Source organism: Leptopilina boulardi, unplaced genomic scaffold (genome assembly GCF_019393585.1).
Source record: "Leptopilina boulardi isolate dan_hultmark-lab unplaced genomic scaffold, ZJU_Lbou_2.1 LbouV2_210, whole genome shotgun sequence".
NCBI lineage: Eukaryota > Metazoa > Arthropoda > Insecta > Hymenoptera > Figitidae > Leptopilina > Leptopilina boulardi.
In genome coordinates this window covers 59,360-75,663 of record NW_026137764.1, presented here as the reverse complement: position 1 = coordinate 75,663, position 16,304 = coordinate 59,360, and the positions used below count along the sequence as shown (strand labels likewise).

General features: G+C 24.0%; 1 protein-coding gene and 1 long non-coding RNA gene across 2 annotated transcripts in view; one reads left to right on the top strand and one right to left on the bottom strand.

Moving 5' to 3' along the window:
- Window positions 1–16,304, bottom strand: part of LOC127278683 (microtubule-associated protein futsch) — an 89,583-nt gene that overhangs the window by 58,521 nt on the left and 14,758 nt on the right. The gene's annotated exons all lie outside the window — the stretch shown is intronic.
- On the top strand, window positions 4,270–5,620 carry LOC127278684 (uncharacterized). Its single transcript, XR_007842532.1, has 2 exons — window positions 4,270–4,469; window positions 5,340–5,620. It is a non-coding gene; the product is annotated as an uncharacterized LOC127278684 (long non-coding RNA).

The following is a 16,304-nucleotide window of genomic DNA, read 5'->3' as shown; positions in this document are numbered from 1 at the left end:
AACCAAATATAATATATACTTAAGTTAAATAAACGTATATTTGTCTCAGGCCTACTCTACCATTTATTTAACGCAAAGAAAAAATTTTACATGTTATAAATAAAATTTTTATTCAAATCAAATAAAAATTTATTTCAAATAAATATTTATTTGGCACTGAGCCAAATATATAATTTCTCTGGATTATGTAATTTAATTAATATTAATTAATTTAATTTTTAATTTTGTATAAAGCATATTTTAGTTTCATTAAAAAAAAAATAAGACTACTTATATGTATAAACATCCTAAGAAATATAATGGAGAGAAATTGAAAAAATAAACATTATTATAAATATAATAATAATAATAATAATAATTAAAAAATATATTTTTTTCTAAATGAATGAAGTTGTCAAGAGATAAAATCGTGTTATAATTTGCATGCAACAACACTGGACGACAGAACTCAATCACATACGCTTCATTTATTTAAACAGAAACACATAATTTAACGTAATCATATATATATGCTTGTGCTCGACATTTTTTAAATCAATTTAATAACATTGTTCATCAGGAGAATATAATGTATCCATTTAAAAAATTATTTGATCACATTTTGAAGCTCTATATAAACTAAATATTTTTTGAATTTTAAAAATAAACAATACTTTTTTTCTTTAATGCGAAATATTTAATTTGCATGAATGATTAGCTATATATGTGTATTGAATAATATAAAAAGAAGAACAAAGTATATATCGCATAAACTTGTTGCATAGGGAAATATGCTTGTGACCTTGAAATTTGATCCTGAAATGTAATATTTCATCTATACTCACTCAACTTGATTACATTATATATCACACAGGACCACAACTTCATTACACAAACTTATCACGTTAAAGTTTACTCAAAGGATGTCAAAATGCATGATATACATTTTTTTTACATTTTCTTCTTTTTCCAATCTAGGAAAATTTTCTTTTACATTTTTTTTTTTATGTATTCTTCTTTTTTTTTTACATCAAAATAATGTATGTAAATAAAATTAAAAATAATTTTCGTTAAACCAATTTTCAAAATTAACATTGATTTTATTGACAATTTTAATCGGATATTTATAAGTTTATATAAAATTCAATATTTTCCAGCTGTTAAAGACATTTTCCAAAACAATCAATAGTTCATTACTGAAAATATAATGAAGTGTTTCACCGAAATTTGGTTTGAAATTTATCCCTAATTATGTAAAGTTTCGGTTCGCCGATTTAATGCATTTCCCTTTTCCAAAGTTTCAAAGCGTGTTTCAAACTTTAGAAGAAACTTTGAATAATTAATTATGAAAAATTACGTTCTCGACAAGGAATAGTGATGTTTCTCATAGAAAGAGAGAGAGAGAGAGATTTTTAAACGAAAATGAAAACAAATATGGCGGCGCATACACAGACGTTGCTTGAGTGTGTCAGTGCTCCAGTAAACAGCGACAATTCGAGGAAGTGGCCGCTGAATGAACTATGATAAAACACATTATATTACTATTTATTGCTTTATTTTTATTATTTTTACGTTAAGTTATAGTAAATGAGTAGAACAGCGAGATTACTTGTACCAAACTAAATCATTTCTTCAAAATTTTAACCCGAAATCATTTTTTATTTCAGAGAAAGTTTCAAACCACAAAAAAACATTCTTTGCCCACATACCCTTAAGACATAATTTTGAAGATACAAAGTATTTATGTTCAACAATTGAAAAAGAATAAAAAGCAGTTCTACGTAACATAATAATAAAAATAATATTTTAAACAGAGAACTCTCTTTTATTTTAACCTTAAACGTATTTCCCTCTTTTTATATAATCCTTTTTTCCCTGCTCTTCTCACACATAATTATTCTTGGACTAAAAACAGAAAAAGAAAACGCTCAACTCATTATTTATTCATTAAATTTCTCGCGCCCCTTTCTCATAAATTTTACAAAAAAAAAAAAAAAAATAGGAGAAAAAATTCAGATAAACAACATTTATAATGTTATTTACATCTTGTTTTAAATCGAACAACTTGTATGTTAAATTTAAATGTTAATAGGAGATGGTTGTTAAAAAAAATTATTCTTATGAGTTAAAATAAAAAGGAAACCTTGCATAAATGTATATTTTCTTAGAAATAGTCAAGGAAAAAGAATTTCAAACACGCAAAATTTAAGTGCCATTAGATAAACATTTACCAATATATATACATAAATTTTGTATCTACATCTAAAAATTATTTCTAAAATTATCTTCGCATTTTTTTTTTGTAGCTACTGTATACTGTTTAAAATAACTAACTATCACTATCGTTTTGACAAGACTATACTTTTTATGTATAAATAAAGTCTGCATGGCAAATGTATTTTTTCTATTTGTGAATGAATTTTTCTCATTTTTTTTTCTGAATTCATTGAATGAATTTTGTTTATAAAAACTACTAAGTGAATATTGCCTTTAACTTTATTTAAAAATAAACTTTGTCGGTCAAAAATTACATTTTCTACTTAAATTTTTTATGAAAAAACTACTTTATATGGGCAAATCCACGAAACTTTTAACTTTCAAGAAAAAAAATTTCTTTTTTTAATTTGCAGGCACACTGATGTCACTTTGTATACACGTTTAAGTACATTTTAGCATTAAAAATTCATATGCGTGATTCATTTTTAGCTCACGCCATCAATGTTTAACTCTTTAAACTCCTTAATGATAATAAATTAAATATAAAATTGGAAAATTCAACTTTTTTTATTTTTGATATCGGAGTGGTTTCCAAAGTATTTTCGTCCTCTGAACACGATTCTGGCACCCAAATTTGCTTAGCACGTCAGGATTTTGAGAAAAGAGGGGGTAAAGACTTCAAAAAAGTGTTTTCAGCATATCCTTAACTTAATAAAATTTATTACACTTAAAATCCTTAAGCGGCGTTTTTGTTTTCAAATATATGTATGAAAATGTTTCGATCACACCATAGATTGACCTATTTAAAGCAAAAATGCAGTTGTGCCTTTCAAAAATGGATAAATTTAAAGGAAATCACGATTTTTATTATCATCATTAAATTGTTGCCACAGGAATAAAATTAGAGGCACATCATTGAAAAAGGTCTTAAAATTTTTGTTTTTTTATCACCTTTTAAGAAATTCATTGAACTTTTATTTTTATCCAACGCCTTAATAGATATTTTCATAAGAAGATGTTCAATTGAATTTTTTTAAAAAGTGCTATCACTCAATCGAACATTCGTATTTTTAGTTTTAGTGGTGGCACACTAATGGGATACTGAAAATTTGTTGACAAAATATGTCTGTTAGATATTTCCATAGTAGCTGAAGTGATATTTTACACGCCGCAAAAATAAAAACGTTAAGAATATAAACTTTTTCAAGAAATTCAAATGAAATTTAAGCATATTTTTACTTTTTAACTTATAAAACTAATTGTCAAATAAATATTTTTTTCTATAATACTGTACATAAATGTTCCTTTGTATATAATTTAGCAAAAAAAAAATGATACCCAAAGTTTTAATTAAAAAATAATTCAGATTTTTAAGTGTTCGATTCGAGAATCATAAAAGTTAAAAGTTTCGTGGATTTGCCCATATATATTTTTTTTTAGTTTTGAGCAAAAAATGTCATTCTAAAAATTGTTTTCATTCAATTCTCAATGCGTAAATTAAACTATTTATTCTACTATTACTATTTAAATAACATTTTTATACAAAAAAATTTATTAATCACGCCCCACTCTCCTCTATAATTTAAATGATAACAAAAATGTATATAGAAAAATTTAATTAATTTAAGGTTGAATTAAAAATTTTAAATAATCATATTAAATAAAACATATAAGAGCGAGCACAGAAAAAACATAGTTTCATTTTTGTTGCATCTCAAAATGAGCCAATGCTGAACGACATAGACAGTGGCGCCACCAACCTGGCTCATTTTTGTTGCATTTCAAAATGAGTAGCCCAGGTTTTTTCTGTGAGGGTAATATAGCGAATACTTATAAAAAATAGTTATATAAAAAGGAATAAAAAAAAACTAATTTAATTAAAATAGCAACATTTTTTGGTTTTATATTGCTGGAAATAATTGAATTTTTTTATTTGTTAAATATAAATGTCAGGTCATTACATATCTTTGACCCCTAATTTAAATGTTCTCTCATGCATCGCATAAACAGGAAAAACTAATTTTTCTCAATACAATAATTTTCCTCATTCGTAATTTATTGATGGATATAGAATACAAAAAACATAGATAAGAATGAGAAAATTGATCAGTATATGCTAATATAGTGTGATTAAAATCATTTTTAAATTAATAGCATTTCCTTAAGACAAATGATTTTTTTTACATTATTCTCTTAGTATAAAAAGTCGAAGCATTTTGCAAAATTTACTCATTTCTATTCCAATTCTCTTGAACCATTGTTCAACAGTTCTTGTAAGTATCTAACACTACTATCAAATATATAAAAATTTATTTAATTTCAATAAATATTATTATTAATTATTATTAATATTATTATTAAATATTAAAATATTAAAATTAATTTATTATTAATATTAATATTAAAATTAAATATTATTATTATAATATTATTATTAAATAAATATTTATTTGTATATCAAATAATTTTTATTTGTATCAAAGAAATTTTATTTAAACCAATTATTTATGTATATTTAAAACGCAATGCATGAATAAGTTCTAAAATTCGATTATTAGAATTTTCATTTAATAGAATTTCATTACATAAAATTTTTATTTGTCCGAAATTACAAATGACCGAAAAAACAGTCGACAGAAAAATTTCGGTGCAATTTTTAAAATCAATCAATCGAAAATTATCTATATAAAATTGTAATTGGTTGATTTTAAAAATTGCGCGGAAATCTTATACTGTCGATTATTTGTTATTCTATTTCCAATTTCGGACAAATGAAAATTCCTATCAATTAGAAATTATGTTAAATGATTTTTCGGTAGAGAAAAAATTCTGTAGTATGAAAAATCGGTTATATGGAAATTATGTCAAATAATAATTCGAACAAATGGAAATTTATCTGAAAGAAAATTTTATGTAATGAAATTCTACCCAATAAAAATTCTTTAAAATGCCTATTATGTTAAATGAAAATTCGAGCAAATAAAAATTATGACAAATAAAAATTCGGCTCAAAAATAATGATGACAAATGAAATTCCATATAAAATAAAAATTCTAACTAATGATTTTTAGAACATAATCATGCGTCTCGAACAAAAAAGTAACGGAAATTATAATCATTTTTTTTAAATTTAAATTTTAAAGAAACACAAATCAAAATGGCTAGCATCAAATTTTCCGGACTATTGATAATGTTGATTGTCGCAATTATTATGTTGATGGCTCCTAATGCTATGGCTATTGTTAAACATGGACAATGTCAACCTGATGGAAGTATGGGCAATTGTGACTCAGGATATTGTCACAAAGAATCTGGCTGGAGATATGGAGAGTGCAGATAATTGAATTACTTCATTGAATTAAAAGAAACAAGTGTCTTCGGTTAATTTGTTATCTCAAATAAAATTTGTCCATTTAAAAACATATTTTTGGTTGTATTATAAAATTTTGTATACAAAATATTTTTTTTTTTTTTAAATAAATTTATCATTACTGAAAAAAAATTAACTTTTTCAATATAATTTAAATTTCTGTATTTAAAACAAATATTATTTAATTGATTCAAATAATAATGATTTAATACAAATAAATATTTGACAATAGTCAAGTAAGCCTGATGCAATCTTGTCACACATATTTAGTTCCTAACAAGTGAGATAGTTGAGTGGCTTCACTACTGGATTTACAACAACAAGGTCCGGGGTTCGATTCTTCATGATTGCGGATTTTTCTATTTTCAAATTTCGTTAATTTAGATTCTCGGAACTTTATCATGGTATACACTGTGGTACGATTTGAAAATAAAGAATAATTCTGAACAATTATTATCATGACAAGAAAAAATTTCCTTATCTATAGTTACTACTATCTAGTTACTGTCTAGCTACATTTTACTTCTAAAAAGCTTTTATTAGTACTTCTAAATTTTCGAATATTAACATTGTGTCGTTTAGAGAAATATAAAATTTTAAAAGGAACTATAAAAGTGATTAATATATGACATTTTGATTTATACTTAAAAGCATGTTATTTTAAGGGTATGTGGGCAAAGGACGTTTTTTTTGTGGTTTGAAACTTACTCTGAAATAAACAATGATTTTGGGTTAAAATTTTGGAGAAATGATTTTGTTTGGTACAAGGAATCTCGCTGTTCTACTCATTTACTATAACTTAACGTAAAAAAAATAAAAATAAAGCAATAAATAGTAAAATAATGTATTATCCCAATCAAAAATTTACTAATGGCGCAGTACTGGCACCCAGCATTGGCGCCAGAGTTGGCGTAACTTTGGGATGATAACATTTTACCAGTATTGGCTGCCAGAGTTGGCACCAGTACTGGCTGAGTACTGGTAGTTTTGTAATTACGAAAAAATGTGTGAAATTTTTAGTAACCCAACACAAATTAAATATTAATTAAATTAGTCAACTAACTAATTAATATTTTATTAATATATATAAAATCGAAAACACCAAGAGTTTTTATTTTTTATTAAGTATAAAATATATTGCAAATTATTATTTTAAAAATTCAAAAAATAAATATAAAAATATGTTTATTATAAAACCAAAGTTTTTATAATATATAAAAACAGTTCAGTAAAAATAAAAATGTTTATAAAATAATTATAATGTATATAATCATACAATTAGCTATTTAATTATTTTATTATTCACTTTAATTATTTGCATCAAAATAAATTTTTGAAAAACTTTTTTAAGAAAATAAAAGTTGTTTTTTGATTTTTAACAAGTGTCAAGAAAATTTTTACATATAAATTTTAATTTTAAAAATTATTAATTTTTTTTTATAAAAAATTTTATTTATTTTTAGTTTGATCGTTTAAAATTTTTTTTGGTATATTGCATATCTGAAAACAATAAAAAAAAACTTGCAAAATGTTTTAGAATTAGTCTCAGGAAACTTTTTGTTTAAATAATTTTACCCACAAAAAAGCAAAATAAAATACCTTTTAATTTTCAAAAATAAAATCAAAGTAAAAAAATTTTTATAAACAAAATATTTAAACAAAAAGATTCATCAGGTTCACTCTAGAACTTTTTGTAAACCAGTATTAATCAAAAAGAAAATCTATTTGGGCCAGTACTGGCTCAATATCGGTTCTGTACTGGTTTGCCAGTACTGGATGGGTGGTACTGCACCAGTACTGATACGATGAAAATACCAGTACTGCGCCAATAGTGAACTCTGGTATAATACTGAAATTTTTTGTTGGGATATCATAGTTCATTCAGCGGCCACTCGCTCGAATTGGCGCTGTTTACTGGATCACTGACAAACTCAAGCAACGTCTGTGTATGCGCCGCTATCTTTGTTTTCCATTTCGTTTAAAAATGCCACTTTTTAAACTTCATTTTTTAATAATTTTTCTCAAAATTATGTATTTTTCGGAGAAAAGCGAGATTCTTTATACCCTAATGTATCATCTCTCAAAATTTTAGACAAAAATCTTTTCTCATTTTAGAGTGAAACGTATACTACCAAAACACATTTTCCCATACTAGGTCACGTGGGAGGTTCCCACATAACCTTAAATTTATATCTAGAAAAATAAAATTTAATCGTTTGTTAAAATTAGATTGACCTATATCGACCATAATTTAGAAAATAAACAGTTGTTTAAAATCATTTTTTTTTAGAAAAATAATTGTTTAAAACTAGTTTTCTGAAGGTATTATTATTTTGCTTCCTCGTGGAGGAAACTTTGTAGTCCTTTCGTTTATAAAATTTTTAAAAATGGTGAAAACAAATTTTCCTCTATATATAAAAACATGTTATATGAGATCCTGATCAATTGTCCGGTTTTATGTATGAGTGTGTTTGTGTGTGTGTATGTGTGTGTGGATCGTTTTTGTGAACACGATATCTTTAACAGGTTTTAATGGATTTGAATAAAATTTTGTAGGCTTATTTAACACATTAATCTCTCAAAAATGACGAGAGGATTTTTAAAAATACCCAAAAAAAAAAAATGTTATCGTCTTTTTTCCAAAAATTTTTTTTTAATTGAAAACATTTTTAAATCGAAAAATTTAAGGTAATATATAATATAATCGTCTTATATTAATGAAAGTTAAAAAATCAAAAATTCACATTATACTAAAAAATGTTGTGTTTATTTAAATTCATGTTTATATATGAAATAATTTTATTCCCTGCATTGAAACGAATTGGTTGGTATATATAAAGTATAGATTTGATTTAAAATTTGAGAATTAATAAAAATTGAAAAATCAAAAATTCATATTTTAGATAAAAAAAATTTGTGTTTTTTTAAAATTCAAGTTAATAAATATAATAATTGTATTCCTTGCATTGAAACGAATCGATATGTATATATATATAAAGTATATGTTACACCCAAAATTAATTAAAATTTTCTTAATTTTTCAAAAAATTTAATTAATTTAAAACAGTTTTCAACTCGAAATTTTTTAAATCAATCAATCGAATTGGAGAAATTCATAGCTTCCTCCACGAGGAAGCAAATTTTTTGCTTCACACAATGAGAAAGTAAAATGTTTATGAAATAAACATAAAGGACCCCCTCCTTGTTTCAATTGTAGCGATTCTTTTTTCTTCAAGTCTCAATTTTTTTTTTTTTTTTTATCACATTTAGTTAGTTTTCTATATAATGTTCAGTGAAAAAACCACGTGCGTGTATCGATTTTCACATATGTAACATTCTGTCTCGTCTTTAGATTTGCATGTCAAAGGGTCAAATACCCGGAAAAATTGAAGGAGAGGTTTTATATAGCATAGTGACGTATGAAAATGCAGCATATGTCATCAGAGAAGAGAGAGAGAGAGAGAGAGAGAGAGAGAGAGAGAGAGAGAGAGAGAGAGAGAGAGAGAGAGAGAGAGAGAGAGAGAGAGAGAGAGAGAGAGAGAGAGAGAGAGAGAGAGAGAGAGAAGAGAGAGAGAGAGAGAGAGAGAGAGAGAGAGAGAGAGAGAGAGAGAGAGAGAGAGAGGTGATATGACGAAATCGGCATCGTTATTTCGGTTTAGCGACAATTTTGTTTCAACGAGAGTGGATGGGGTATTGATCGAAGTTCTGGGACTGCGGGGATGTAGCTATGTAGACAGGTACCAACGTGCGCATGCCGCATAAAGCTACAGAGCTACCTTCTTCTTTTCTCTTCATTTTTTTTTCTCTTTTGACTCAACCAAAGTTTCTTCCTTTCTCTTTCTTATTCTCTTTTTTATTTTTTTCCCTATCTTATTCCTTTATCTTTTTCATTTTATTCTCACTTTCCCTTTTCCTCTTATAGTTACCACCTTTCCTATTACAATTATTATTTCTCTTGGCTCTCTTTCCCCACCAGTCTCGCCTGGTGACCTCCAGACTTGAATAGGTGCAAAACCGTGTCACTCATTTCCATAAATAGCAAAAAAAAAAAAAATTGTTTTTATTTCCACTTTTAATCATTATGTTGTAAACATAGATAATCATATAGTTTCTAGGTTTTTGTCTATTAATAATTATTGTGATTTTTCATTTTACATAGTTAAACGCGCTCTCAATTTTTGCAAACTATTTTCAACTTTTGAGAAACGATAAATAAAATATACTTATATATAAAAGCTCAAACTTTGAGATTAATCCTCTTATACTACTGAAGAGAAATTCTTAAACAAAAAAGAAAAACCAAAACATTTGACATACTTCTTTGAAAGAAAAAATCTTCAATAAGAATTTTTATACTACTTATTTATTTTTTTTATATATATTATTAATGTAAAGGAAAAAAATTTTGTTTTCAGAGGACAATGTGAAAGACAAAGCAGAATTAAGAAAAAAATTCAAAATTTTAAACATTAAAATATATGTAAAATACCTTGATTTAAAAGGAAAAAAATCTTTATCTGGAACAGCGATATGTTTTTCTAGAATAGCAAAAACTTTCACTGTTTTAAATTGCAAAATTTTTAAAAATTTAATTTGCCATTTATTTATATAATAAAAATAAACAAAAGTTTTACATTTCGCTTCCATTTCCGTATAGTTCTTCAATTTCTAGTTAAAATACAAAAATTTCAACAAAAAGCAATATATAAAACCGCAAATATTCAGTTAATCGATATTAACTATAATTTATATAAAAATAATATAAGTTAGTCGATAATTAGTGCGTTCATCTTTTTTATTAAAATCAAATAATTTGCAAATAAACTGAGAATTTAATTAAAAATAACTTTATATGTATAAACGACAAATATTCAAGTTAATTGATTTTAATTAATTTATAAAAATAAATTTATCAATAATTTACTCTTGTTTTTTACAGTATAAAATTTACAAATAAAATGTAAATTTTCCAATACTATTTACATTATCCTATCGAATTGACAATTTATAATATATATTTTTTATTCAATTATCCAAATTCAATATTAATTCAATTTGTTCTTTTTTTAAAAGTAATTTTTTTTTTGCTATTCCTCGTAACTCAATTTTGTGTTAGATCAATATTAAACAAAAAAAAAACTTGAATTTATTTTCTCTATACAGTGAAAAAGTGAGTGAGGCGGTAAAATTGCATATATTTGAATTTCGCAGAGCAAATTTAATTAAATGAAATCAAATTTCTGTGAAGCGAGAATTATATCACAACTTTATTAATTTATCAATAAAATTTAATTTAATTATCAATAGCAGTTTTCAATATTATAGCTCAGTAAGTTATAATCGATTTTCTTTGTGTCCATCATCAAAAAAATAAAATGCAACTTTTGTAAACTTTCTGCATAATTGAATCGTTACTCAATGGGAACAAGAATCACAAGAAAATATATATTTGGCGAAATGCTATAAATTACTTTTTTCAGTGAAATTATTAAAATTGCATTCGCGCGATTATGTACTAAGAATTTAATTACTCAAAATGTAATTATATATATTGTTAATAATAATTAATGATAAATAAAAAATGGTAAAATTTTATGATAAAAAAAATTTAATAACATTTTTTTGAAATATTTTATAATTAATAAAAATTCAAAGAAAAATATGAATAATTCACATCTCATATTTTACGTAATTTCAGTTAGTAAATTCATGATAATTAAATCATGGTTTCTAATTACTTAGAACGTACATATAATTAAAAAAGCATCACGTGGTAAATAGAAATGTCAGTATATTTTTAAGGATATGTGGGCAAAGGACGTTTTTCTGTGGTTTGAAACTTTCTTTGAAATAAAAAATGATTTCGGGTTAAAATTTTGAAGAAATGATTTAGTTTGGTACAAGTAATCTCGCTGTTCTACTCATTTACTATAACTTAACGCAAAAATAATAAAAATAAAGCAATAAATAGTAATATAATGTGTTTTATCATAGTTCATTCAGCGGCCACTTGCTCGAATTGTCGCTGTTTACTGGAGCACTGACACACTCAAGCAACGTCTGTGTATCTTTGTTTTCATTTTCGTTTAAAAATGCCACTTTTTAAACATCATTTTTTAATAATTTAACTCAAAATTATGTATTTTTCGAAGAACAGCGAGATTCTTTATACCCTAATGTATCATCCCTCAAAATTTTAGACAAAAATCTTTACTCATTTTAGAGTGAAATGTATACTAGCAAAACACATTTTCCCATACTAGATCACGTGGGAGATTACCATATACCCTTAAATTAAATTTAGTTTCAAAATTAAAAAAAAAAAAAATATCATGTTCGTCCATATTTTTAATTGAATCATATGTTATTATTAAAATTGAAAACGAAATTAAATATCAAATTTTTTTATTTTTCAGTTCACCAGTTTGAATATACGCTTGCACTCGTAAAAATAAACTTTTTTTTGTGACATGAACTTTATTCTGTTAAATTTTAAGACCCCCGCTATATAAAGTTTATTTTCTAAAATTTTTTAAAGAAAAAAAAATTTCTTTTTAATTTTTGACAAAATACACAAAGTTTATTGTATATTTTTATGAAAAAAAAAAAATATATATATATATATATATATATATATTCTTTATACCTTTTTGCAATTTGTAAAATAAAATTTTCCAATTGTTTTGATGTTTTACGTAACTTTTTTGACGTGTTATAAGAAAATGTGACATTTTCGGAGTTTAAGGGAATATATTTTGCGGATATGACATAAAGGGAAAATCAGCTTAGGATTTACGAGATTTCATAGATCTCTTTTTCCTCAACATATGTGAACAAACATTAATGTAGCATATTACACACACACATATATATATATATATATATATATATTCGAGATACCATGAAAATTTCAAAGCGAATATTGTGAGGATGTAAAATCTCAGACGGATTTAATATATACTATATATACTATATGATCTTTCAAGGTGGCTGTACATAGTTTGATGAAACTCTGATAGAAAACGATACTATGAATTTCCATCAAGTATCTATAATAGCGTACATATTCTATACAACGTCTTCACTGCGAAAATGATGTTTTCATCCTTTTTCCAACTTAATCTTTTTATTGGGTCATAATTTAAAAAGCTTCATTAAAAAGGAGCTTCACTCCAGTCAACATAAAAATCTGATCAACTTATAGCGATAATTATAATACCTACTTAAATACTGAAAAAAAAATTTTATTTGTTTTTAATAATTTTAATTAAATAATTATTATTTTAGTCAATTAAATGATATTTGTTTCAATTACAAAAATTATCGGTTCATTATTTATTTATTTATTTATTTGATAATAGTCAAGTAACCGATTATTTGAATCAAATAAATTTTTTTAATATAATATCTACACAGAAACAACCGTAAACTGAAATTAAGAATATATTCGTGGCGCATATTTAAGAATATTTTATTCTCAGTATATATTCTTATTTTAAGAATAATATATACTAAATTTAAATATAAAATATTCTTATTTTAAGAATAATATATACTAAGTTTAAATATAAAATATTCTTAAATATGCGCCACGAATATATTCTTAATTTCAGTTTACGGTTTTTTCTGTGTACATGTGGGGGCGCATGTTTATCCCATAAAAATAATTAGTTAAAATTTTCATTTTAAAGGATTTTATTAGATATAATTATTTTTTAGACAAATTTTTATTTTTCGAATTAACATTTAACAGAATTTCTTTTTAAACAAATTTTTACCTAACAGAATTCTTATATATCGAATTTTTATTGTACAGAAATCTAAAAAACACCAAATTTTCATTTGTCCAAAATTGCAAATGGCCGAACAAACAATCGACAAAAAAAAAAAGATTTCGGCGCGATGTTTAAAATTTACCAATCAAAAGTAGTCAAGAAAATCGTGATTGGTGGATTTTAAAAATTGCGCCGAAATCTTTCTGTCGATTGTTTGTTCGACCATGTGCAATTTCGGACAAATAAAAATTCGGCGTTTTAAGAATTCTACCAAATAAAAGTTTAGTACCTAAAAATTCTTTAAAAAAGAAATTCTGACAAATGTTAATTCAAAAAATGAAAATTTGGCTCAAAAATAATTATATTTAATAAAATTGTTGAATGTGAAAATTCTAACTAATGATTTTTATGGGATAATCATGCGCCCCTCTAAATGTATTTTTTTTTTTTTTTTTTAATAATATGCAATAAATTTTATTTTTTTATTTTTTCCGTAATAAATATGACATTGTTGAAATTCAATAACATTTAGTTTTTATAACAAAGTTTGTATTATAAGTTATTTTTTTCTTCTATAATTATATAGAAAAAGTTAATGTATATAGTTATAGTTTGTTTTATAAAAAAAATATCATTATGTAGGTCATAGAATTAAATTGCCTGTGAAGGAAAATACAGAAAAAATTTCCATAAGTCGAAAATTTAGTAAATATGTTACACTTTAGGGAAAGCGTGTAAAAATGGAAAAAATTGATATAAGAAAATACTAAATCTTATAGAAAAGAGTTAAATTAAAATTACTAAAAATTATAATGAAGTTCGTAAATAGTTACTAAAATTTGAAATTAATTTTCAGAAGCCTAGTACTTTTTATATTAATATATTTCACATTTTAACAAGTTTTCCTTAAATTGCAAAATATTTACACTATAAAACTTCTACTATATTTATTATTAAAAAATTTCTTAAAATTTTTCATTCACAGTATAAATATTGAATATTTTTAAAACACGAAAATGTTGAATATTTATTTAAAAAATTGTAATTGAAACTAAACGCATTGAAAATAAAAAATATGAATAGTTAAACTATTTTTCAAAGGTTTTTATATAATATTCATTTTAAAATGTAATTTAAATTTAAATTTAAAAAATTCTTTAAGTCCTATTTATAAATATTCATTAAATTTGAATATGTTCATCTCTTCTTCATATTAAATAAAATGTGATTTTTCTCCTTTTGATTTAGGAAAAACTTTTTAAATAATTCTCCACCTTTTCATATTAAGAGTTTTCATAACGAGCGGGTAATTTTTCTATATGATTATTTAAAAGAATCATTTTTTCTTTTTCGAACTTATATTTAAAAAAATTAATCTTAATCTTCCATTAAAAAATATATATTTTTTTTAAATTAAATTAAAAACATTTATAACAAATTTAGTTTGAAAATAAATTTTTAATATTTAAAGAATATGTCGGTCTTCTAAAATGTGAATGGATTTTTAATAATTTTGGAAAAATTTTTGATTTTCATAATATGTTATATATTAAAAATGTGCAAAATTTTTTAACACTTTAAAGATGATGAAAAAGTGTATAGAGCGAGTTAAGGAAACTAATAAAAGTAATAGAGAATTTTTTTCTCTTTAGTATAGGATGAGAGTTGTGGCTTTTTCGATGTGTCTATGTGACTCGTCTGCGGTGTCGCGTAAATTTAGCGGGGGGTTGAAGCGTTCAAAACATTTGCTGCTCCATTTGTTGCATACTGAAATGGACCACGAGACAAGGTACTTTTCTCAGTATTGTTCTTTGTAGTTAAATAAACCGACATTTCTGAACATTGGGTAACTCTTTTTTTTCTTTTTTTTTTTTTTTGAAAATAAGTTTACCTAAGAAAGAAAAATAAAAAAAAAAATTCTATTTGTATTGTGCCTCAAACCAATTTTTTGTTCTAATAAAAAGTTTTAGCTACAACAGCTAACTCAATTGCTGTTTTATATATAGATAGCTATTTTTTGGTTTACATTTAATTCAATTATTAAATTAAATATATAAGAATTAATAAAATGAAAATTTAATACTAAACTAAATAAAATAATATTTTTTTTACCTGTTTTAGTTAAAAATAATTTTTTTCCATATGCTATAGGAATTTAAGTTAACTTTCTCAATTAAATATTTTCCTCTGTTTGAAATTTTTTTTTTCTCCTTTTTCTTACAATATACACGCTTCTGTCAGTAAAATTCAAAATTTCAACTCTACAGCAGATGTAACATATATTCAAATTTCATCTTTCTTTATTGAAAAAATATTACCACTTCTCTTATTTTCTTTTGCAGAGAAAATCCATATTTAGTTTTTCAACCAGCTGATACTGTCAAAAAAAAAAAAAAAAAAGAAACAGTTTCCTACATCCAACGAGAATTCAATATTTATAATTATTGTTACAACGAAATTACTAATTAAATACCAATAGTAAAAAAAACTTTACGCTATTCCCTATAAATATAAAAAAATTATGCTTACAAGTTTGGTTATAAAAAAAATTCTACTTCAGAATCAATGTAAAATCATAAAACATATATTGTTAACTATTCTTTTTTTTTATTATACACTTTTAGTGGAATTTGTGTGAAATTGGCACTTTAACGCTTTGAAGCGTTGTCAAAACTTTGATGCAACAAAAATAATTAAATTCAACTCTGGGCTTTTGTAAAAATTTGCATTAAAAGCATTAGAAAATATTTTTTTTGATGATGTATAAATATTCCATATAGTGAACTATTTTTTGTCATTTATTATTCACAAAAAAAAATAATTAAAAATAAAAAAGAAAAAAAAATTCACTCCCTATAATATTTTTTATAAATATACGTTAAAGAAAAAATATTCATTCTTTTGGTAAAAAATTTATTTCAAGTTTTTTTTTTTTAATACTGTTGGTAAATATGCATTTTTAA